This window comes from Theobroma cacao, chromosome 6 (assembly GCF_053813885.1).
Source record: "Theobroma cacao isolate CCN51 chromosome 6, ASM5381388v1, whole genome shotgun sequence".
In the NCBI taxonomy this organism is placed as follows: domain Eukaryota; kingdom Viridiplantae; phylum Streptophyta; class Magnoliopsida; order Malvales; family Malvaceae; genus Theobroma; species Theobroma cacao.
The window spans coordinates 19,545,268-19,570,835 of NC_142644.1; the positions used below are offsets into that span (position 1 = coordinate 19,545,268).

Consider the following 25,568-nt stretch of genomic DNA (forward strand, 5'->3'; position numbering starts at 1 on the left):
GAGGCTTAAATTAACTTAATTGTACCATTTGGTACATTATCATCTTTTAACGATTTTTCTTTCGGGGCTTTCCAAGTATGCAAGCATATTGTCAATCATATGAATGACATGGTAAGTATTTTATAAGTTCGGGCTTGACACAAATAATAATAATTTCATTTTAAATAAATGTTTTAGATACTTAAACTTAATTTTGATTGTGAATTATGCGATTGGTACTTGCTTACTACATTTTAAACTGGTTTCGAAATTTTTCAGTGAAAAATGACCAAAATGCCCTTGTGAGACAAAAAACTTTTATTTTATCTGTTTTAAGTCAGAAATAGCTCAAAATCCTTTGAAAACATAATATTTAGCAATGGTTACTCACCAGGGGAAATGAGAAATTGATATTTAGCCTTGCGGAGTCTCGATTGGCATTTTGGTAGATGAGTGCCCATCGGGTCACTGAGGCGGTTGTCACGGGCTCGAGGGAAGTTTCGAGTCATGACAGAGAAAGCTTAATAGTTAAAAAATAAAAATGGACCAATGAAATAATGACACATGGTATATTTATAACCATTAAATATTTAGCTTTAAAATTAATACAAAATCAACCCATTTCTCATTGATATGGCCAGCCAAAGAAGAACAAAGGAGAAAAGGAAAAAAAACAAGAACCCTAGGTGGGAAAATTGAAGAAAAAGTGTGAGATTTTAAGGGATTAAACTAATAAAGGTAAAATTTCTTGATTTTGACTTGTGATTTACGCTACCCATTCTTTCTTTTTCATTTTCCATGGTTAGATTTCATGTTTTCATAGTGAATTCATGACTAGTTGGAATGGGTATGGAGAGAGAATGAAGTTGGATTGATTTGATTCTAAGTTATGTTAGTGTTTTTAATTAGTTTATCATGTCTAGAAACAAACCAATAAGAAAAATTCATTTTCTCCCATTACTCATCATTGGCCGAATTTTATAGGGAGGATATTGTGGCTTGAATTGATGATATTTCATGATATTTTGGTGATATTTGATGTTTGGTGAGGCTAGAAATTAAATGGAAAATTTTGGTGTGAAAATTTGAATTTTTGCTTAACGTATAGACATGTGTGATTATTGACCCGGGACTGATAAATTGAATCTCATTCACAGTCACTGAGCTAATTTAGGTATAATTGCAGTGTAGAAAGTGAGAAGAATTGATTTGGAGTTAAATTGGAGATTTTAGCTGATTAGACCAAGTATAGTGTGACTTAGGTCGAATATCACATTTAAGTGATTAATCGGACATTTTGCATCCCATCGCATGCATTCATTTAGATTTAGAGAGCCTGAAATAGTTTATGATAAATTGACACAATTTATTGAAATTCGTGTCACGTATGATGTATAAGTGGTGAGCCATCTAACAAGGGTAAAGAGATTGTGCCCGAAGACCAGGAATTGGAGTATATCGAACTCCTAGTACAATGAGTAACCTTACTATCGTCTTAATTATCTAAAGTATGTTTTATTCGATTTTATGAATTTTATAAAAATGAATTAAATGATTAATTTTTTGATTTTATAAACAAAATGTGATTTAATGAAAATAATTTTATAAAATTGTCTTAAAATTGAATGATGGTTTGAAAATAGAGTAATTGGAGACTGTTTTCATGTGTTGTAAATTCATGGTTTGAATTGACTGGCTTATGACAATATTTGCATGAATGGCTGAATTGGCATTTGTGTTGAAATATATGAACTGTGTATATAGCCTTGAAAGGCTGTGAATTACAATAATTGCCATATCATGTTATTGAATTTTATTGATTGGTGGGATAATGATGAGCTTACTGCAGTGGGCGGGTTTCCGTAGACTAGCCTATTAGAGGGGCATGGTAAACTCTGTTATATCTTACCTCAGTATGAGAGGCGTAGGTGGATAACTCATGAGGCTAACACTTTTAGAGTTCACTTCACGCCAAACTACCACGTAAGGGTGAACTTAGCCAACGCCAAGGAACAACTATGTTTTCAAAATAAAAACATAATTTATGCGTACATGACTTTCTAACAGCCTTGGTGGACTCGGTTGGGATAGCCCTCGATCAAGGCATCCCTGATAACTGAGTATGAGAATGATTTTTGGCACGAGCTAAGCTTTTCAAGAAATCATAAGCCTAGTTGTTTATTTGGTTGAAATAAGTTTAAAGGTAATGAAATTACAGTATAATGATTTATTTTAATTGTCTCCATTTAATCGGCTTTAGATATTTTAGATGGTATTTGTTTACTCACTGAGATTATATAATCTCACCACCCTCATTTCCACCAATTTCAAGCTTAAGATAGTGTGTAGATAGCTGATATCATTGAAGGCTATAGTCGGCTTTACTACTCCAAAAACTGTAGGTTTACTATCTTTGTGCACTTTTATTCCTTGTGGGCCCACGAGTCATTGTAAAGTAAATTTCATATCCCGGTTATCTGTATTGTAGTATGTATGAATTTATTTAGCTTTTATATTACAAAAAAAAATAATTACCGATGACTATAAATATTGTTTTACAAGAAATTAGAATATTTTTATTTTATTCAAATAGTTGCAATATCATTTTTAATAAATGTTTTAGACACTCAAATTTATTTTAAATCATGAAATATGTGTTTTTCACTCATCTACTATAAATTTTCACTCGAAAATTTTTGAGGAAAAAAGACGAAAACGCCCCTGTGAGGCGAAAATTATTTTTCCATGGTTTTGAAAGGGAAAAAGCTTAAAATTCTTTAAAAACGAGGTTTGGCGATGATTACTCACAAGGGAGATGAGAAAAATGGTACTAAAGCCTTGCGGGGTTCCAGTTGACACTTCGGGTAACGAATGTCTAACAAGACGTCGTGGCGGTTGTCACGGGCTGGAGGGGAATACCGGGTCGTGACAAAATTATAATGTCTTTTAATATCCATACTGTCTTCATATACATTGGGTTCATTATAAAGAATATAATTACTAGGTTGTATATACACTATAATACTTTTAATATACATACTTTAAATATAAATATATTTATATTTTATTTTGTGTTAATATTATAAATATTATAACTTATAAAATTATTAATTGCAATATATATATATATATATATATATACACTTTTATAGTATATAACTTGTAATGTCTTTTAACAAATACACTTTATATTATATATTATGTTTATTTATAAAGAATATAATTACTATTGTATAAATTAATTACTAAATAATATATATTACTTTATTATCTAAAAATAAGTTGTGAGATTAGAATAGTTTTGAAACTTAACTATTTTTTTTAAATTTCATGTAACTAAGGGCAAATTCATATAATTAATAAAATTTTAATTATTAATTAAATTGTAATATCTTTTAATATCTATACTTTATATACATTGGGTTAATTTAAAATGAATATAATTACTATTTTGTATATACACTATAATACTTTTAATATATATACTTTATAATATAAAACTTGTATTATCTTTTAACACATACACTTTATATTATATATTATGTTTATTTATAAAAAATATAATTACTATTGTATAAATTAATTACTAAATAATATATATACTTTTGTTTATATAAATTTATAATATATAAACTTAATTATTTAAAAAGAAGTTGTGAGATTAGAATAGTTTTGAAACTTAGCTATTTTTTTAAATTTCATGTAACTAAGGACAAATTCATATAATCAATAAAATTATTATTATTAATTAAATTATAAGGTCTTTTAATAACTATGTTTTATATAAATTTGATTTATTTAAAAAAATATAAGTACTATTTTGTATATACATTATAATAATTTTAATATATATTTATTTTTTATTTTTTATTAATATTATAAAAATGATAATTTATAAACTTATAAAATTTATATAACAAAATGTGTTTTTTGCACATTAATCCATATGTGAAATGTTTATGTAATAGTAATTGATGTTAAGAAAAAGAGAAAATGAATAAAAAATAAAAACCCTAGCCACCTGTAAAGCCTGACCGTATAAAATACTTGTCATGACATACATGTGATGGATAGCATGTTTGCATGCTAGGAGAGTCCTGAAGAATTTACAAAAGTCGGTATTGTATCTAGAGGTACAACAAAGTTGATTTAAACCTCGAATTAGATCAAATAGAGATTTTAGGGTGAAATTGAAAATTTTAAAGTTTCAGAATGGCTGAGAATGGTGATTCGGGGTTCGAGGATCAATTTGGAGTCAAATCGAAAATTTCACTATCTAAGGGCAAAATGGTAATTTTGCCACTCAAGGACAAGATGGGAATTTTTTGAAAGATTTTGATCATATTTGACTTATTGGAGTATGATTTGAGGTTGAGAAGTGACAATTTGTAATCCTGGTATTTTTCGGAGCATACGGGTAAAATGGTAATTTTGCCACCCTACTGTTTTGCCACCCTAGGGGCAAAACAGTAATTTTCCACCATCAGGACACTTGTCCAACACATGGATTTTACCCAATATTATCATAGATAATTGAAGGAATTTATATGGTGGAGAGAGAAAGCTTAATAGTTAAGAAATAAAAATAGACCAATGAAATGGTGACACATGGCATATTTATAACCATTAAATGTTTGGCTTATAAATTAACACAAATCAGCCCATTTTCTCTTCATATGGCCGGCCAAACCAAGAGCAAAGGAAGAACAAAGGGAGAAAAGAAAAACAAGAACCCTAAGTGGGAAAATTCAAAAGAAAATTGATGGATTTCAAGGAATCAAGCAATCAAAGGTAAAATTTCTTGATTTTGACTTGTGATCTACCTTTCCCATGCATTTCTCCTTATTTTCTATGGTTAGATTTCATGTTTTCATGGTGAATTCATGGTTGGTCAAAATGGGTATGGAAAGAGAAAGATGTTAGATTGATTTGATTTTAAGTTATGTTAGTGTTTTTAGTTTGTTTAGCATATTTAGAAACAAAACAAAAAGAAAAGAATTCATTTTCCCCATAAACCATCAATGGTCGAATTTCCTAGGGAGGATATTGTGGCTGAAATTGATGATATTTCATGATATTTTGGTGATATTTGATGTTTGGTGAGGCTAGAAATTAAATGGGAAATTTTGGTGTGAAAATCTAAATTTTTACCTAATGTATAGACATGTGTGATTATTGATCCGGGACTGATAAATTGAATCTCATTCGTAGTCACTGAGGTAATTTAGGTATAATTGGAGTGTCGCAAGTGAAAGAAATTGATTTGGAGTTAAATTGGAGGTTTTAGCCAATTACACTGAGAATAGTGTGAATTAGGTCAAATACCGTATTTAAACGGCTATTCGGGCATTTTGCATCACATTTCGTGCATTCATATAGATTTATAGAGCCTGAAATAATTTATGATAAATTGAGACAATTTATTGAAATTCGTGTCACGTATGATGTATAGGTGGTGACCCTTTAACAAGGGTAAAAAGATTGTACCCAAAGACCAGGAATAGGAGTATAATCGAACTCCTAGTACTGTGAGTAACCTTACTATCATTTTAATTATCTAAAGTATGTTTTTAATCGATTTTGGTGAAATTTTATAAAAATGAGTTTAAATGGTAAATCTTTGTGTTTTACAAACAAAATGTGTTTACATGAAAAGATTTTATAAATTATCTTGAAATTGAATAATGATTGTGAAAAATAAAGTAATTGGAGACCACTTGTTATGTTGTAAAATTTATGATTTGAATCGAATGGCTTATAACAATATTTGCATGAATGGCTGAATTGATATTTGTGTTGAAATATATGAAATGTGTATTTAGCCTTGAAAGGCTGTGAATTACAATAATTGTGATATCATGTTATTGAATTTTATTGATTGGTGGGATAATTATTAGCTTACTGTAGTAGGTGGGTTTTTGTGGACTAGCCTATTAGAGGGGCACGGTAAATCTCGTTATATTTTACCTTGGTTGGAGAGGCGAGTAAGGTAACTCCTGAGGTATAACTTTTAAAGTTCACTTCACGCCAAACCACCACGTGAGGAGGAACTCGGCCAACGCCAAGGAATGACTATGTTTTCAAAATAAAACATGATTTTCTAATAGCCTTGGTGGACTCAATTGGGATAGCCCTCGGCCAAGGTATCCCAGATAACTGAGTATGATAATAATTTTTGGCATGAGCCAAGCTTTTAAGAAATTCATAAGCCATACTAATTACTTGATTTAAATAAATTGATTTCATTTGGTTGAAATAAGTTGAAAGGTGATAAATTACAGTTTGATGAAATGTTTTAATAGTCTCCTTTTACTCACCTTTAAATATTTTAAATGATATTTGTTTACTCACTGGGATTTTAAAATCTCACCACCCTCCTTTCCACCCATTTCAGGCTCAAAATAGATTGTAGATAACTGATATTGGCGATGACTACAGTTGGACTTGCCACATACAAAAACTGTAGGTTCATTTCTTTTGATACTTTTAGTCATTCGTGGGCCCACGTGTCACTGTAAATTAAATTTTATACTTTGGTTATCTGTATTACAACATGTATGAATTTATTTTGCTTTTACGCTGTAAAAATTATTTACACAGTGTTCTAAAAATATTATTTTATTAGAAAATTGAATATTTTATTCTAAGTCATAATTTCATTTTAAATGAATGTTTTAGACATTCAAAATTATTTTTGATTATGAAATATGTGTTTTCCATTTATATACTACATTTTTAACTAATTTTGAGATTTTTCGGAAAAATGACCAAAATACCCCTGTAAGACGAAAATTATTATTTTATTTGTTTTAAGTTGGAAACAGCTTAAAATCTTTTAGAACACGATATTCAGCAACGGTTACTCACAAGGGAAATGAGAAACTGATATTAAAGCCTTGTGGGGTTCTAGTTGACATTCTGGGTAATGAGTGTCGATCAGGACGTCGCGGCAGTTGTCACGGGCTTGAGGGGAGTACCGGGTCGTGACCCCACCCCAGACCCCTTTTTTTTCTTTCTTTCTTCTCTTTTAATAGGTAGCTGCTCTTTGCCTCCCTCAGTCGAGTCCTTCTTCTGTTGTTCTTCCCCGACCCCAATTGTCGGCCTACCACGCCACGCTTGTTAGTTGCCGGCCTACCACGCCACGCTCGTTAGCTGCCGACCTACCATGCCAAGCTCGGCTCCTTCATCGGTTCATCTTTCTTTTCTCTCCAACCGCCCAGCCACAGCCACGCCTTGCTTGCTGCCTCGGTATTGCCCCAAGCCCCACGCCCTTGTTCTTCCCTAGCTGTCGACCTACCACGCCACGCTCGGCTCCTTCATCGGTTCATCTTTCTTTTCTCCCCAATCGCCCAACCACAGCCACGCCCTGAGACTGCCTCGGTGTAGGCCCAAGCCCTACGCCCTTGTTCTTCCCTAGCTGCCTGCCTACCACGCCACGCTTGGCTCCTTCATCGGTTCATCTTTTTTTTCTCCCCAACCGTCCAGCCACAGCCACGCCTTACCGGCTGCCTCGGTGTCGCCTCAAGCCCCACGCCCTTGTTTTTCCCCAACTGAGATTTTGGTATAGGATTTTGTTAAACTAGGTTCATTCTTAATAATTGTTATGCAAACAAGATTTTCTACTTCAAATAGTGCTGTCTATTACTGAAAAATGATACTAGTTTATTAATTGCTTCAGACAGTTTGTTGGAGTTGATGTGTTGCTATTGTTGTCTGTTAATATCTTAATGATATTAGTACTGTCTATTACTGAAAAATGATACCTTAGGAATTAATGGAACATGCCAATGTCGATGTTGTCATTAGTTTACTCGAGAGTTTTCCATTACCCCATATTGCAATTAGTACTTTCAAACTTGACTTTTGGTGAGAATGTTGTTTTCTGGTTCCCCAGATATTTGTTTTTAGTTATTTAAGTTTATGTTTAAGATTTTTTTTTTGATTATTTAAATTTTAATTTTATTATTTTTGAAATACCCCATACTTTGATATAGTGATAAATAAAGTTGATCGAATGCAAATTAAGGTCAATTAAAATGTTTAAAAGTGATAAAAGACGAAAGGAGTAGTTTATGATAAAAATATTTCACAAGTGAGAATATAATAATAAAATAATAATAATTTTATCGGAGGAGAATTTGTGAGATAAAAGGCGATTTGGAAGTCAAGTTAGGCATAATAAGGTATTTTGGGTACCAAGGAGACAAGATAAAATTTTTAGAATAAAATAATATTTTATAAATAAAATAATATTAAAATATTAATATTTAGCTGGATGTCGAAGTCAATCAAGAAGAAGGATCATATGGTTGATCCAAGTCGGGGAGAAGATGACAAGCCCGACTCTATAAAATATTTGTCATGACATATATGTGATGGATAGTATGTTTACATGCTAAGAGAGTCTCGAAAAATTTACAAAAGTCGGTATTGTACCTAGAGGTACAACAAAGTTGAGTTAAACCTCGAACTAGATCAAATAGAGAATTCATGATGAAATTAATAATTTTAAAGTCCTAGAATGGTTTAATATGGTAATTCGGAGTTTGAGGTCCGATTTGGAGTCAATCCGAAAAATTGACCGGTTAGGGGTAAAATGGTCATTTGCCACCTGGGGACAAAATGGGAAGTTTTAGAAAAGATTTTTGGCCCCATTTGACTTATTGGAGTAAGATTTGAAGTCTAGAAGTGAAAAATTTTAATTTCGGTATAATTTGGAGTAAAAGGGTAAAATGGTAATTTTGCCATCCAGAATCGAAAATTTAATTTTTGAAAGGATTTTGATCAAATTTAATTATTTGGAGTGTGAAATGAGTATGAGGAGTGAAAATTATGCATTATGGCAAATTTTCAATTTTGGGGCAAAAATGTAATTTTTGAGAAGTTCAGGGGCGAAAGTGTAATTTTGAAGAATTTGCTCCACCAAAACTTTGGAAAAATCTGAAAATTTCACTTAAGACTTGGATAAGTCAAAGGGAATGCATGGTGGGAAAAGTAGGACAAATGGATGGCTAGAAAAAAATGAATTAATAAAATATTCAAAATATGAATAAAATAATATTATTTCATTAAACAATAAAAAGGCATAAAAAAAAATCAGCCCACCCATTCTTCTTCTTCAACATTCGGCCAAGCAAGAAACAAGAGAGAGAAAGGAGAAAATAAAACCCTAGCCAAGAAATTTAAAGGGAAAATAAGTGGAAATTCAAAAATCAAGTGAAAAAAGGTAACATTTCTTAAATTTGTCTTGTGCTTTACCTTTCCCATGCATTTTCCATCATTTTTCATGGTTGAATCATGTGATTTGAGGATGATTTCAATTCTGGTCATATGGGTTTAGAGAGAGAAAGTTGTTAGATAAATTTGATTTTGAGCTATGTTAGTGTTTAGTGTTAGTGTAACATGTTTATGAGTAAAACAACAAGAAAAATATTTATCTTCTCCATGAATTTCCCTAGGCCGAATCTAGCCAATGGTATGTGAGGATGAGGTTGACTTTGTTTTAAGAGAATTGGGTGGAAAAATGATGAATTATGAGGTTGGAAATTAAATGGGAATTTTCAGTGCAATAAATTGAAATTTTTACCCACTAAGGGTAAAAGCGTAATTTATAGTCCGAACTGATAAATTAGACCAAATTCACAGTCATTGAGGTATTGTGGATATAATTGGATAATTGAAATTGAATTGGATGGAATTGGAGTCGAATTGGGGATTTTAGGAATTTACACCGTGTATAGGCGAGTTAGGTCGGACACCGCAATTAAGCGATTGTCTAGACATTTCAAATCCTATCTAGTGCATACGCATGGATAAGAGCCTGAAATAATTTATGATAAATTGACACAATTTATTGAATTTTGTATCATGGATTATGGATAGGTGGTGAGTCAATTATTTCGGGTAAGAGACTGCACCCGAGGGCGGAAGATAGGAGTATTTCTACTCCTAATACTGTGAGTGAACTTATTATCGTCTTAATTATCTAGAGTAGTTTTATACAACTGTGTGATTTTATGGAAAATGGGTTTAAATGGTAAATTGCTATGTTTTAAGAGAAATTGTGATTTTATAAAATGATTTTATAAATTTTCTGAAAAATCGAATACTGGTTTTGAAAATAGAGTAATTGGAGACTGCCTGCTTATGTTGTAAACTTATGGTTTGAAATTGAATGGCTTATGACGATAAATGAGCATGAATGGCTAAACTGATTTTGGTGTCAGAATTATTTGTATTGTGTATTCAGCCTTGAAAGGATAGATTGCGATAAATTGCCATGCCATGCTAGAATGAATTTTTTTGAATTGGTGGAGTATATATTAATTATTTACTGCAGAGGGGGTTCCGTGGACCAGCCTATTAGAGGGGCACGGTAAACTCCATTATATTATTACCTCGAACGGAGAGGCGCGTAGGGTATCTCCTGGGGTAAAGCTTAGGGTTCACTTCACGCCAAACCACCACGTGAAGGGAACTCAGCCAACGCCAAGGAACGGCTGTATTTTTCTCAAACTAAAAATATATTTTAAGTGTATACAAAATTTTAACAGCCTTGGCAGACTCGATTGGATGCCCTGCGCAAGGTATCACCGAGTATGAGTTTTGGCACGAGCCAAAGTTTTAAGAAATTCATAAGCCAAGTTGATTACTCGATTTATATGGATTGATTTTATTTGGTTGAAATGAACTGAAAGGTAATGAAATTACAGTATGATGACTTATTTTAATTGTCTCCATTTACTCGGCTTTAGATACTTTAGATGGTATCTGTTTACTCACTGGGATTATAAAATCTCACCCCTTCTTCCTATATATTTTTCAGGCTCAGGATAGTTTGTAGATAGTCGAGTAGGACGAGAACTAAGCTCGGAACTGCATTATAGAAAGTAAGAGTTCACAATCTTACATCCTCTTGATCAATTGGAGCCCACGTGTCATTGCAGATCAAAACTTATATTTTGATTATCTGTATTTCTATTCATACAATTTTTACTTTACTTTCATGTGCGAAAAATTATTTACGAATATTTCTATAAAAATTTACTTTATGGGAAAATAGAATATTTTATTTATTATTTTTGAATAGTGCTAGTTGTCAACAATTTGCTTTCAAATGAACGTTTTAAATACTTAATTTGTTTTTAAATCATTAAATATATATTTTCTGCTTACCTACTACATTTTTAGAAAGTTTTGAGATTTTTGAAAAAAAATGACGAAAATGCCCCTGTGAGCCAAAAAAATAAAAACAATATGTTATGTTATGATTTGAAAATGATTTGTAATCCTTCGTATTTTGATTATTTGATAACTATTGCTCATCGGGGAAGTGCAAAAGCTGATACGAGAGCCTTACGAGGTTTCGATCGACATTCGGGGTGAAGAATGTTTGTCGAGGCTTCGCGGCGGTTGTCACGGGCTCGATGGGGTGTTCCGGGTCGTGACAATTTTATTGGTATCAGAGCATGGTTTAAAGATAAGATATTTTGATTTTAAAGCTTTGGATTTAAAAGTTTTTGGTTTTAAAGTTGTTTTAAGGAATCAACACTGACACTGCGTGGCCCCAAGTCCAGTTAAGTTAAGATAAGTTAGGTTAGATTGAATAGAATGTATGCATCTTCATATAGAAATCTACCTACTTTTGAGATGCATAAATAATTAAACAATTACTATTTGATTGCATATAAGTTTTGAGGTGCACTGGTGACATACACACCATGTCTAGAAGTGGTGGTAGTCTCGATACCTCTCATAGTGATAGCGAGAGATCTCTAGATTCTACGACTAGAAGCAAATGGCACCTTGATACAGGTGATTCGGAAGGTGGTCCATCCCGAATTCCTGATAATAGAATTCCTAAGAACTTATCAGAATGAGTTCATAATAAGGGAAACTTCGAGAGTAGCGAGAAATTTGAAAGTGAGAGTAGCTCCAATACATCGAAAATTGAACAAGATTTCCTTTCGGAACAACCTGGAGAGCACCCTAGAGAATGGACGAGAGAAGAAATTGCAAGGGGATATATTCATTCTAGGAAGAGCATGACAGTAGTCTGACACTTTCCACCAGGCTGTGGGAGAAATGTAAGGGGACAACCAGAAAAGGATAAGGAGAAAGTAACAGTGGCAAGTAGACCCCTTAGAAAAGTGTCAGGTGTACGCCATTTTCCTCCTAGATGTGGAAGAAATGCTGCACCGGTAAGTGCCAAGGAAATTAGGAGAAGACAACAAGCCTGGATTGAAAAACAAAGAAAAAAATCTTAGGAGGAGGAAAACCCGGAAGAGGATCTTTAGGAGGACTCGGAGTAGAATCTTTCGATAAGATCATATTAAAATGATGATCCCAAAGACATGTAATATTTTCGTAGGAGTTTACACTACCTTAACTCTAAGTAGATGTTGTGTAAAAAAGATAATAATGATCTGTACAAAGAAGTAAAAATAGTTTGGCTTTTAAAAGTATATGACTAGAATGTATTGTAAAATAGCTGTTTAAATAATTAGATATGTATGGGAATCTTTTAGTATAACAAAGATAAATTGGTAATATAATTATTAAGGAAGGTTATAGAAGGAAGCAATAAGGTTATAAATGATATTCGGAATGGATAATGTGATTACGTTAACGATTTTAATTTAAGCATGAAGGGGATTATTCAGTGATGTTATGACACTATGAGGTAATAGTTGGGCACAAATATAACCTAATGAAGTTAAATTATGGAATATGGGGAATATAAAATTTTGATTTAGTAAGGATTGCGAGAATAAAGTGAGGAGGAAGCCGGGCTATTTTCGTAGTTAATTATACCGAAAGTCAATAAGATTATTGGAGTATAAGACAAAAAAGATAATTGGATAGGGATAACAATAAATTTGAGGAAAGTTATAGATAGTAAGCAACTTATGTGTAGAGTGGTATATGTATCATGAACTTATTACACTGTATGGAAAGGAAGTTATGTGGTGGAATTTTATGAATGTTGATAAAAGTCAAAAGATGACATGAGATGAAAGTATTAATTTGGCTTAGTGTGTATGACAAGAAAATAGAATGTACCTATACTTATGGAACTCATGATATATATCTAGAAGGGAAACCATTGGTTGAGAATGATTGATGTGGTGACTTTGAATGCGGACAAATAGCTTTGATGAGAAAATTTCCAATAACTACAGTACTTTAGCATTGATTGTTCAACGCTGTAATGCTCCGAATACCTCACGCCTATGATGCATGAGTAAGATGGGAGTGACACGATAATGAGCTTACAAATTGAATTTTGGTTGTTGGTCATTATGTTTTGTTATCTGGGAGTCTTAAATATTCTGGAGAATGTTTACCCAAATGAATTGAAAAACTTCTTTATTGCCTTGTATATAGGCATATAATTTAAAAGAAAAAAAAATTGAAAGATTCTTGAAATGACTATATTGAGATGAGATACTAAATAATGAAAGTGTGAAGGAAGAATTACGAGATTGGTATAGAAAATCAGTTTATATAGAATATCATTACTAGAATTTGTAATATCTGTTTAGATACAGTAAAATGACAAGAGTTAGTAACAACATTAAGCTAATTGTGTGACACCCTAGAAACCTATGAAGATGAGTTAGGGATTGAATGGATGAGTACGTATTTATATATCTTTAAGAGTAAGTGTTTTAGGAATACATAAACATCTTTGAGAAGAGATTCTAATCATACACAACAAGTATGAAACGTAAAATTTTTAAAACTTGCTGAGAAGCCTAACGGCTAAATCACAAGTTAAGGAATCACATGCTGTGAGACATAAGTTTAAGATAGATATTCCCAAGGAAATACTTAAGAGAAGTTTTGCTCTGGATCTCGTTAAAGCAAGCACTAAGTTATGTAATTACAAAAAAAGAAGCTGTAAGCTGAGAGTGATAATAGTATTAATATTGAAAAATACTTGAGGAGAATCTAGTTTTAAGTTTTACAATTTCAAGTACAATTTATAGATTGGTTAAGGAAGAATGATGTTATGCTCATATGAAGGAGTGGAACAAAGGATGATAGAAGTTGACAGTCAGATAATGAAACTTTCCTAATATATTATGGAAATTGGAATTCGAAAATGCTTAAGGCATACATGATTCAAATGGGTTCGAGTCTTAAGTGACAAATCAATATCGTAATGCAAGAAAGATGCAAGGTAATATAGAGGCATGAAAGATGATTAAGGACAAAAGGATGACTCTTAGGAATTATGGTATTGCATGAGATGCAATGATCAAGTTAAGATAAATCTTTGAGGCATCAATAGGATTATAAAGCATACACGCATAATAGATTATAATTCAATGGAGATGACATTGTGATGAATGATATATAGTATAAGGAAACTCAAACATATGGTTGGAAATGATATGAAGTTATACACAAGTATAATAAGAAGGTTGACATGCACTATAAGAATTATTATATTGAAACTAGGATTGGGATACAGATGAATAATGTCACGACCCGGTACTCCCCTCGAGCCCGTGACAACCGCCGCGGTGTCCCGGTAGACACTTATTGCCCGGAATGTCAACCCGAAACCCCGCAAGGCTTTACTATCAGTTTCTCTGTTCCCTTGTGAGCAACCATTGTCAAATATCGTGTTCTAAAATATTTTAAGCTGTTTCCAACTTTAAACAAATAAAATATTAATTTTTCGTCTCACAAGGGTATTTTGGTCATTTTTCTCAAAAATCTTAAAACTGGCTAAAACGTAATGTACAAGTACAAAACACACAATTCATATTCAAAATGAGTTTAAAAGTCTAAAATCTTCATTTAAAACGAAATTATGGTTATTTGAATATAATAAGAAAATAAAAGAAATATTAAGTAAAATATTCTATTTTCTTATAAAACAATATTTATAGAGTTATACGTGAATAATTTTTATAACGTAAAAGCTAAATAAATTTATACATACTTAAATACAGTAAGCCAAAATATTTAATTTAATTTACAATAACAAGAGTGCCCCCGAATAAACAAAAGTAAAGAGGACTTTGAACCTACGGTTTGAAAAATGCAAATCCCACTGTAGTCCTCGATGAGATCAGCTATCTACAGTCTATATTGAACCTGAAATGGGTGGAAAGGAGGGTGGTGAGATTATAAAATCTCAATGAGTAAACAAACATCATCCTAAACATCTAGAGTTGAGTACATGGAGACAATAAAGTAAATCATCATAAACTGTGTTATAGCATTAGAACACATTTTATTCGAAACACGTAAAGAGGCTTATGAATCTCATAAAAATCTAGGCTTGTGCCATAAATCCATTCTCGGGGACACCTTGGCCGAGGCATCCTACCGAGACCGCCAAGGCTATTAAAATTCACATTTCACATAAATCATGTTTTTGTTTTGAAAACATAGCCGTTCCTTGGCGTTGGCTGAGTTCCCCCTCACGTGGTGGTTTAGCGTGAAGTGAACCCTAAACTTTACCCCAGGAGATACCCTACGCGCCTCTCCGTTCGAGGTAAGAATATAATGGGGTTTACCGTGCCCCTCTAAAAGGCTGGTCCACAGAAACCCCCTACTGCAGTGATTAATTAATATATAATCCACCATATAATAAAACTCAATAACATGATATGGTAATTTTGTAATTCGTAGTTTTTCAAGGTAACCAAACAATTCGCATTTCAATACAATTGCCAACTAGCCAATCATGCTCGATTTATCATAAGCCAGTTAATTTAAACAATCAAATTGCCACAATTAACAGTCTCCGTGTACTCTATTTTTCAAAATCACTATTAATTTCAAAACAATTTATAATTTAATTTCATTGAAACTCATTTATTCATAAAACATGAAAATTTATCTTTTTAAATTCTTTTTTCCATAGAATTCATGAAAGCATTTAAAAACCACCCTAGATAATTAAAATGACAGTAAGTTTACTCACAATGTCTAGAATGCAGACTTTCGAAGCACTCTGTCTACTGGTCCTCGGATGCAATTTTCTTGCCTTTATCGGAGGACTCACCACCTTGACACAGTACAAAATTGAGAGTTTCACCAAGTTGGTACTAAATCAAAATTAAACTAATTTAGACTACCAATGCATGATATGGAATGCAAAAATGCACTGGTAACTATCTAAACCCGGTATTGGCCTAATTCGTCTTATCACCCGATTAAATTCTTAACGGGTCCGTTTAAACTCCAATTTAATTCTTTTCAGTTTCTATACCTCAATTGCACCCAAATTAACTTAATGTCCCTCAGTGTGGTGCAAATTATCAGTCCCAACAGTAAATTACGAAAATACCCCTAGTGGGTAAAAATTCGTATTTTTGCTCTGAAAATTCCCATTATTTTTCTAGGCTCATAATTCATCATTCCTTAACCAATTCTCCTAGAATAAAATCAAACTCATCCTCACTCACTACATGGTAAATTCAGCCATTAATGGTTGGGGGAGAAAATAAATTCTTTTCTTGTTGTTTTGTTTCTAAATATGCTAAACTAACTAAAAACACTAACATAAATTAAAATCAAATAAATCCAACAACTTTCTCTCTCCTAACCCATTTTTCCAGAATTTAATTCATCATGAAAACATGTAATTTAATCATGGAAAATAAAGAGAAATGCTTGGGAATAAGAAAACTCAAGCTTAATAGAAAAAACTCACCTTTTTCACTTAATTTCCTTGAAAATTCACACTTTTTCTTTGATTTTCTCTCTCTAGGGTTTTGTTTTTGTTTTCTCTCTCTTCTTGCTGGTTTGGCCGGCCATGGGGTGGAAGATGGGCTGATTTTGTGCCTTTTAAAAAGGAAAATAATAAATTAATAAAGGCATGACACATGGCATCATGTCATTGGCCCGTTTTTAAAATTTTAAAAATTTAAACATTTTATCTCCACCACATGTTTAGTCAAGGGTCAAAGATGAAGACAAGGAAGACCATGTGATGGAAAAAATATCCTGGTGGTGGAAAATTACAATTTTGCCCCTGAGGTGGCAAAATTACCATTTTACCCCTATACTCCAAATTATACCGAAATTAAAATTTTTCACTTCTAAACCTCAAATCATACTTCAATAAGTCAAATTATACTCTAATAAGTCAAATGGGGTCAAAAAAATCTTTTCTAAAATTCCCATTTTGTCCCCAGGTGGCAAATGACCATTTTACCCCTAGTTAGTGAAAATTCCGATTTGACTCCAAATTGATCCTCAAACTCCAAATTACCATTTTAAGTCATCCATGAGCTATGAAACTCTTAATCTCACCTTAAAATTCCTATTTGATCTAGTTCGAGGATTAAATAAACTTTGTTGTACCTCTAGGTACAATACCGACTTTTGTAAATTTTTCGGGACTCTCCTAGCATGCAATCATGCTATCATCACATGTATGTCATGAATAGTATTTTATAAGGTCGGGCTTTACAAATAAAGAGGGAATGTAGTCCAAGGCATGTGAACACATGGATTCCTATTTATAAAGAGAGATGTAGACATTTGAAAATGCATGTATATATGTATATATGAAATTGATAATTTTACTAACTAAAATGAAGAATGGTTCTCAGTAATTGGGAGATTTTGAAATAGTGTCCAGAGAGGTCAGTGAGCTAAAGTGTTAACGGACATGCAATGAACGATTAAAGTTATGAGTGACTTTGAAAGTAAACCTTGAATTGTTTAAGTTCTTAATGGAACTCTATTAAAGGAGGGGTATGGACCAGTATAAGATGGATGAATCAAGGTTGAGAAATTTGGTATGGAGAAAATTAATAAAATGATGATTAGGAATACATAAGTAAGTATGATATGTGATCGAAATCAGTTTAATTGAGGTGAAGTTATGGTTCAAATTTAATAATGGTGATAAAGGCATGCTTAGTGTCTCGATATAAGAGATCATGGTTATGAAAAGTATTACTGATCCAGTTCCAAAGGATGATAAGTGCCATAAATAAAGCATTTAATTGAACTGAAGGTGACCGAGGTGAATAAATTGAATGTCCCTATAAAAGAAACAAGGAGTAGGATCATAGAAGGAGATTGATAACGCAACATTGACGGGAATTCGAGGACGAATTCTATTTAAGTGGGGGAGATTGAAATACCCCATACTTTGATATAGTGATAAATAAAGTTGATCGAATGCAAATTAAGGTCAATTAAAATGTTTAAAAGTGATAAAAGACGAAAGGAGTAGTTTAGGATAAAAATATTTCACAAGTGAGAATATAATAATAAAATAATAATAATTTTATCGGAGAAGAATTTGTGAGATAAAAGGCGATTTGGAAGTCAAGTGAGGCATAATAAGGTATTTTGGGTACCATGGAGACAAGATAAAATTTTTAGAATAAAATAATATTTTATAAATAAAATAATATTAAAATATTAATATTTAGCTGGATGTCGAAGTCAATCAAGAAGAAGGATCATATGGTTGATCCAAGTGGGGGAGAAGATGACAAGCCCGACTCTATAAAATATTTGTCATGACATATATGTGATGGATAGCATGTTTACATGCTAAGAGAGTCTCGAAAAATTTACAAAAGTCGGTATTGTACCTAGAGGTACAACAAAGTTGAGTTAAACCTCGAACTAGATCAAATAGAGAATTCATGATGAAATTAATAATTTTAAAGTCCCAGAATGGTTTAATATGGTAATTCGGAGTTTGAGGTCAGATTTGGAGTCAATCCGAAAAATTGACCAGTTAGGGGCAAAATGGTCATTTGCCACCTGGGGACAAAATGGGAAGTTTTAGAAAAGATTTTTGGCCCCATTTGACTTATTGGAGTAAGATTTGAATTTTAGAAGTGAAAAATTTTAATTTCGGTATAATTTGGAGTAAAAGGGTAAAATGGTAATTTTGCCATCCAGAATCGAAAATTTAATTTTTGAAAGGATTTTGATCAAATTTAATTATTTGGAGTGTGAAATGAGTATGAGGAGTGAAAATTATGCATTATGGCAAATTTTCAATTTTGGGGCAAAAATGTAATTTTTGAGAAGTTCAGGGGCAAAAGTGTAATTTTGAAGAATTTGCTCCACCAAAACTTTGGAAAAATCTGGAAATTTCACTTAAGACTTGGATAAGTCAAAGGGAATGCATGGTGGGAAAAGTAGGACAAATGGATGGCTAGAAAAAAATGAATTAATAAAATATTCAAAATATGAATAAAATAATATTATTTCATTAAACAATAAAAAGGCATAAAAAAAAATCAGCCCACCCATTCTTCTTCTTCAACATTCGGCCAAGCAAGAAACAAGAGAGAGAAAGGAGAAAATAAAACCCTAGCCAAGAAATTTAAAGGGAAAATAAGTGGAAATTCAAAAATCAAGTGAAAAAAGGTAACATTTCTTAAATTTGTCTTGTGCTTTACCTTTCCCATGCATTTTCCATCATTTTTCATGGTTGAATCATGTGATTTGAGGATGATTTCAATTCTGGTCATATGGGTTTAGAGAGAGAAAGTTGTTAGATAAATTTGATTTTGAGCTATGTTAGTGTTTAGTGTTAGTGTAGCATGTTTATGAGTAAAACAACAAGAAAAATATTTATCTTCTCCATGAATTTCCCTAGGCCGAATCTAGCCAATGGTATGTGAGGATGAGGTTGACTTTGTTTTAAGAGAATTGGGTGGAAAAATGATGAATTATGAGGTTGGAAATTAAATGGGAATTTTTAGTGCAATAAATTGAAATTTTTACCCACTAAGGGTAAAAGCGTAATTTATAGTCCAAACTGATAAATTAGACCAAATTCACAGTCATTGAGGTATTGTGGATATAATTGGATAATTGAAATTGAAATGGATGGAATTGGAGTCGAATTGGGGATTTTAGGAATTTACACCGTGTATAGGCGAGTTAGGTCGGACACCGCAATTAAGCGATTGTCTAGACATTTCAAATCCTATCTAGTGCATACACATGGATAAGAGCCTGAAATAATTTATGATAAATTGACACAATTTATTGAATTTTGTATCATGGATTACGGATAAGTGGTGAGTCAATTGTTTCGGATAAGAGACTGCACCCGAGGGCGGAAGATAGGAGTATTTCTACTCCTAATACTGTGAGTGAACTTATTATCGTCTTAATTATCTAGAGTAGTTTTATACAACTGTGTGATTTTATGGAAATGGGTTTAAATGGTAAATTGTTATGTTTTAAGAGAAATTGTGATTTTATAAAATGATTTTATAAATTTTCTGAAAAATCGAATACTGGTTTTGAAAATAGAGTAATTGGAGACTGCCTGCGTATGTTGTAAATTTATGGTTTGAAATTGAATGGCTTATGACGATAAATGAGCATGAATGGCTAAACTAATTTTTGTGTCAGAATTATTTGTATTGTGTATTCAACCTTGAAAGGATAGATTGCGATAAATTGCCATGCCATGCTAGAATGAATTTTTTTGAATTGGTGGAGTATATATTAATTATTTACTGTAGAGGGGGTTCCATGGACCAGCCTATTAGAGGGGCACGGTAAACTCCATTATATTATTACCTCGAACGGCGAGGCGCGTAGGGTATCTACTGGGGTAAAGCTTAGGGTTCACTTCACGCCAAACCACCACGTGAAGGGAACTCAGCCAACGCCAAGGAACGACTGTATTTTTCTCAAAGTAAAAATATATTTTAAGTGTATACAAAATTTTAACAGCCTTGGCGGACTCGATTGGATGCCCTGCGCAAGGTATCACCGAGTATGAGTTTTGGCACGAGCCAAAGTTTTAAGAAATTCATAAGCCAAGTTGATTACTCGATTTATATGGATTGATTTTATTTGGTTGAAATGAACTGAAAGGTAATGAAATTACAGTATGATGACTTATTTTAATTGTCTCCATTTACTCGGCTTTAGATACTTTAGATGGTATCTGTTTACTCACTGGGATTATAAAATCTCACCCCTTCTTCCTATATATTTTTCAGGCTCAAGATAGTTTGTAGATGGTCGAGTAGGACGAGAACTAAGCTTGGAACTGCATTATAGAAAGTAAGAGTTCACAATCTTACATCCTCTTGATCAATTGGAGCCCACGTGTCATTGCAGATCAAAACTTATATTTTGGTTATCTGTATTTCTATTCATACAATTTTTACTTTACTTTCATGTGCGAAAAATTATTTACGAATATTTCTATAAAAATTTACTTTATGAGAAAATAGAATATTTTATTTATTATTTTTGAATAGTACTAGTTGTCAACAATTTGCTTTCAAATGAACGTTTTAAATACTTAATTTGTTTTTAAATCATTAAATATATATTTTCTGCTTACCTACTACATTTTTAGCAAGTTTTGAGATTTTCGAAAAAAAATGACGAAAATGCCCCTGTGAGCAAAAAAAAAAAACAATATGTTATGTTATGATTTGAAAATGATTTGTAATCCTTCGTATATTGATTATTTGATAACTATTGCTCATCGGGGAAGTGCAAAAGCTGAAACGAGAGCCTTACGAGGTTTCGATCGACATTCGGGGTGAAGAATGTTTGTCGAGGCTTCGCGGCGGTTGTCACGGGCTCGATGGGGAGTTCCGGGTCGTGACAATTTTTGTTTTTATTAATTTAATTAGTAGTTAATTTTATGAAATACGTAGAGAAATATTATTGTATATGTATACGGATTCGGGTATACATTGAAAAATTTTATGAAAAAGATTTTAATAATATTTTAATATAATCGGGTTTTTAACGGGTTAGGGTAATTATAGGGTAGTAAAAATGTAATAGGGTTAGAGTTAAGGTAGTAATTTTAAAATTATACGGGTAGTTAATAAGGTTAGAGTAGTTGATTTTTTATAGGGTTAGGGTTCGGGTACCTTGAAATTATAGGGTGCTCGACCCATTGACATCCCAAACACAAAACTTGAATAAGATACGTGAGGAAATACATGAAGAAATGAGAAATGTGATGGCGGAAGGCATGAGTGAATTTATGGCACGTATGGAAACCATGTTCATGAGTAATGCACGTTCAACCCTTGGCGATGCAGGACCTTCAAGACTCGACAAGTAAGAAAAAAAAATTCCCTCACATGATGTATAATTTTCAGTGCAAACACTTGGATACTTTTTAATTTAGTTATGTTTAATATTCATATGTATCAAACTATTTTATATATTGTGTGTTAAGGATAATTTCTAATTAGATTTTAAGACTTGAATCTCAATTTTGTAATGTGTTTTTCTTTTATATATTTTACAGTTTGAATGCGGAATTAAATTTAGTATCGAAATAAAAACTGGTAATTTTTTTTGAAAATTTATTATAAAAATAATAGGTCAAAATATTTCCAATGGAAAATTTCGTTGGTAATATTTTTTCAACGGAAATTTTCGTTGGAAATGCCAAATGTTTTTCCGTTGGAAATAATTTTTCCAACGGAAAAAATTCCAACAGACTTTTCCGTTGGAAATAGAATTTCCAACGGAAATTCTGTTGGAAATTTTCAACGGATTTTCCTTTGGAAATAGGCTTTCGAACAGGAATTGTTCTAATTGTTTTTTCAGTTGGAATTGCCTTTTCCAATGGAAATTTAGTTGGAAATCCGTTGGAAATTTCCAACGGATTTCTAAAAAAAATGGGCAAAATTTCAAAATTTCAACAGATTTCCAATGGAAAGTATTACCCACAAGGCTTGTACCGACGAAATTTTTAACGGACTTTTCCATTGGAAATCTGTTGGAAATAAACATTTCCAATGGAAAAAGGCCTATTTCCAACGAAAAATTTCGTTGGAAATAGCCAAATTTTTTGTAGTGAACATAAGAGATGAGATTGAAAGAGCAATATTGTAAGAGTAAAAAATATCTATCATTATCTTCTCAAAGAATTATGCTTCATCAACATGGTGCCTTAATGAACTTGTAAAGATAATGCAACATAGGAAATTCCCCAAACACATTATTTTGCCAATTTTCTATGATGTGAATCCATTTCAAGTCAAGAAGCAGACAAGGAGTTTTGCAAAAGCGTTTGATAGACATGAAGAAAGCTTTAAGTCTGAGATGGACATGGTACAAAGATGGCGGGCTGCTTTAAGAGAAGTTACGGATTTGGGAGACATGCTTCTAGAAGATAGGTAAGCAAGTTTTAAACTATTTTATCTAAACTTAAAAATTGCAAACTTATATATCCTAATTATTTCATGATACTAGTTCTATGTATTTTCACTACGTCAAGGAACAACCTATTTTACTACTATTTCAAATAGAATGTCCACTTTCAATTGTTTTTTATCATATAAAATTGACTTTGATTATTATTTATTATATTTTCATATGTAATTAAAATTTTAAAAAAATTTTGAAAAATTCTAAAATAAAAAAATTTCAACTTTTTAAATTTTTAATCCCACAAGCTATTGCAAAAAAATAAGCAATTTCAATTTTTTTAAATTTTGAAAATTTTAAAATTAAAATTCAAAGTGGTTAAGTTTGACTCAATAAAAGTAAAGTGGATATTCAATTTTGAAATGAAGAGGGTAATTAAAATAAATTTAATAAGAAGAGAATATAAGAAAGTAACAAATCTATGCAATATATATAGGGTGTGTTTGGTGCGTAAGTTGTAAGATGATGCTTTTCTTTGGCATGTTTTTATGGGATTACTTTGTGCTAAGGCGTGTTCTTCCTTGGGTCTAGTTGGTCGTATGTTTAGATCTACCGACTTCGGATTCTACTTTAAATTTTTTCCGGTATGATTAAACAATAAAAAAACGTAACAATTCTAGTTATTTTGTTACCTGAGTACATAAAAAAATAGGTATACTATAGAGACAATTATTTAGAGGAGAAAAGAATAGATATTAAAGAAATTTAAATTGAATTGAGTAAGTAAACCAAAAAAAAAAGAAAATATATATTTATTTTTATTTGTGTTTTTACCATTTTATTTGTTTTTTTCATAATTTTAATTAAGTTGAGTCTCTTAATTCTTAATACTAATTTAATTAGTTACATTATATATTAGTATTAATAATTTGAATATAATTAATCACTTTTATAGCCTTTTTTTTAAAATTATGTATACTTAATATTCTAAGCGGAAGAAATTGAAATGTTTATATATGCTGTTGTTTCTACTCTCCAGTGACTTCTAAGTTGACATTCCTATCAATATATCCTATATTACACAATAAATTTCACACGACCAAAAAGTTATAATGACATGTAACTTCATTGAAACCAACTTTTCTTAAATTTGGTACTATTAAAATAGGGACCGACAAAAAGAATTAGAAAAGAGTAACGATGGCAAAATAACCCATAACGGGTTTTGTCTTGCCCTGACCAAGTAAGGGTGGGTTTTTTTTTATTTTTTGTTTGAAATTGGGGTTCCTAGTTGGGTTGGGTTTGACAATTAAAAAAAGATCAAAGTAGGTATAGGTCTTAATCCTTCTATCTCAAAATTGATTAGTTTTGTAAAGCCCGACTTTATAAAATACTATTCATGACATACATGTGATGATAGCATGATTGCATGCTAGGAGAGTCCCGAAAAATTTACAAAAGTCGGTATTGTACCTAGAGGTACAACAAAATTTATTTAATCCTCGAACTAGATCAAATAGGAATTTTAAGGTGAGATTAAGAGTTTCACAGTTCATGGATGACTTAAAATGGTAATTTGGAGTTTGAGGATCAATTTGGAGTCAAATCGGAATTTTCACTAACTAGGGGCAAAATGGTCATTTGCCACTTGGGGACAAAATGGGAATTTTAGAAAAGAATTTTTTTGGCCCCATTTGACTTATTGGAGTATAATTTGACTTATTGAAGTATGATTTGAGGTTTAGAAGTGAAAATTTTTAATTTCAGTATAATTTGGAGTATAGGGGTAAAATGGTAATTTTGCCACCTCAGGGGCAAAATTGTAATTTTCCACCACCAGGATATTTTTCCAGCACATGGTCTTCCTTTGTCTTCATCTTTGACCCTTGACTAAACATGTGGTGGAGATAAAATGTTTAAATTTTTAAAATTTTAAAAACGGGCCAATGACATGATGCCATGTGTCATGCCTTTATTAATTTATTATTTTTCCTTTTTAAAAGGCACAAAATCAGCCTAACTTCCACCCCATGGCCGGCCAAACCAGCAAGAAGAGAGAGAAAACAAAAACAAAACCCTAGAGAGAGAAAATCAAAGAAAAAGTGTGAATTTTCAAGGAAATTAAGTGAAAAATGTGAGATTTTTTCTATTAAGCTTGAGTTTTCTTATTCCCAAGCATTTCTCTTTATTTTCCATGATTAAATAACATGTTTTCATGATGAATTCAATTCTGGAAAAATGGGTTAGGAGAGAGAAAGTTGTTGGATTTATTTGATTTTAATTTATGTTAGTGTTTTTAGTTAGTTTAGCATATTTAGAAACAAAACAACAAGAAAAGAATTTATTTTCTCCCCCAACCATTAATGGTTGAATTTACCATGTGGTGAGTGAGGATGAGTTTGATTTTATTCTAGGAGAATTTGTCAAACCCTGCTTTGTAAAATAATTATAATATTATTCACATGCTCGATAGAATGTTTTTATATTTAGGA

General features: G+C 31.9%; 1 long non-coding RNA gene and 1 pseudogene across 1 annotated transcript; one reads left to right on the forward strand and one right to left on the reverse strand.

Moving 5' to 3' along the window:
- Positions 1–23,109, forward strand: part of LOC148762129 (TMV resistance protein N pseudogene) — a 62,117-nt pseudogene extending 39,008 nt beyond the window's left edge.
- On the reverse strand, positions 14,896–16,755 carry LOC148762130 (uncharacterized). The gene is made up of 3 exons (XR_016026961.1): positions 16,658–16,755; positions 15,926–16,009; positions 14,896–15,090 (listed from the first exon to the last, which is right to left on the reverse strand). It is a non-coding gene; the product is annotated as an uncharacterized LOC148762130 (long non-coding RNA).
- Positions 23,110–25,568: the final 2,459 nt, after the last annotated feature.